At 50.0% G+C, this 1,349-nt stretch overlaps 1 protein-coding gene across 3 annotated transcripts in view; it reads left to right on the forward strand.

Moving 5' to 3' along the window:
* KDM4C (lysine (K)-specific demethylase 4C) overlaps window positions 1-1,349 on the forward strand; it is a 354,050-nt gene that overhangs the window by 615 nt on the left and 352,086 nt on the right. The window lies entirely within an intron of this gene.

The following is a 1,349-nucleotide window of genomic DNA, read 5'->3' on the forward strand; positions in this document are numbered from 1 at the left end:
GGATGGGGCTCCTCCCCGGAGCGCCCGGTAGCAGGCAGCTCGCCTGGCTCTGGGGCACCTCCTCAGCCCCCGCGGTTGTCCTTTTGGTTTTTCCGGCACGGGGCCATTTCTGCAGTGCCCGAAACCACGGTGCGGTGTAGACAGCGGGTGCTTACTACAGAGGAGTGGATTGGGTCGCGTGGAATGCCGGGCACGGGACGGGCCTTGGGGTGGAGGAGGGAGCCAGGCCAGGCAGGCTGGGGGCTCTGAGCTCGAGTTTGGGTTTTTGCTCGGGGCTCCGCCGATGAAACCCGCGGGGCTCGATGGATGCTTTCCTGGTGAGCTCGGAGGCAGCCTGCCCCCGAGCTGCGCCGTGCTCGTCTGCACCGGCTGCGTTCCTTGTGTGCGATAGCTGGGAGGGGTTTGTCTGGTTCCTCCTCCGGAAGAAGGGAGGGCAAACTTTTTTTTAGCACTTGGTAAATGACCACGCGGGGTGGTGTTTGAAGCACTGCTTGGGAAATGTAGGTTGGAAGTTGCGGTTGGCCGACCCTTATCTCGGCGAGAAAGTTTCTGGTAGGCTCTGTTCATCTAGGTTCGGACCAAACTTTGCCCTATTTCACCCACTTGAATTTGCAGTATTTTTTTTTTTTTAAATCTCGGGAAACTCTGCTTCACTGTTTCTATGGCAACGATCACTAATATAATTTGGAAGGGTAGTGCTTGAAAATTAGTGGCTGTAATTTTTAAAGGTTCATTATTACTTTATAGCACCGGTTCTCTCTCTCTCTCTTTAAAATATATCTTTATTGATTTCAGAGAGGAAGGGAGAAGGGAGAGAGAAATAGAAACATCAATGATAAGAGAGAATCATTGATTGGCTGCCTCCCGCAGGTCCCCTACTGGATCAAGCCCGCAACCCAGGCATGTGCCCTTGACTGGAATCAAACTCAGAACCCTTCAGTCCGCAGGCCTATGCTCTATCCACTGAGCCAAACCAGCTAGGGCTCTGTTCCCTTTTAAGATCATTATTCTAGTTCTTCCTCCTTGCCAGTCCCCTTCCACCCTCATCCCCCACTTTGTTTAGGAATGTATTACATGGGGCTTCAGAGTTTTTAGGCTCTCTTTTTCTCAATTTAAGGTGCTATGTAAAGTTTGCACGTAATCTTTACAGCACCCCACGAACTTGGTAATTGTATGCAGTTTACTTTTTAATTTTTCTCCCTTTTTATTGAATTTATTGGGGTGACACTGATAAACAAAAGTAAAATTGTACAGGTTTCAGGTGCACAATTTCACAACACATCTGTACACTGTATTGTGTGTTCACCACCCCAAGTCAAGTCTATGTCCATCGCTATCTGTCCCCCCTG

Source organism: Myotis davidii, unplaced genomic scaffold (genome assembly GCF_000327345.1).
Source record: "Myotis davidii unplaced genomic scaffold, ASM32734v1 scaffold408, whole genome shotgun sequence".
In the NCBI taxonomy this organism is placed as follows: Eukaryota; Metazoa; Chordata; class Mammalia; order Chiroptera; family Vespertilionidae; genus Myotis; species Myotis davidii.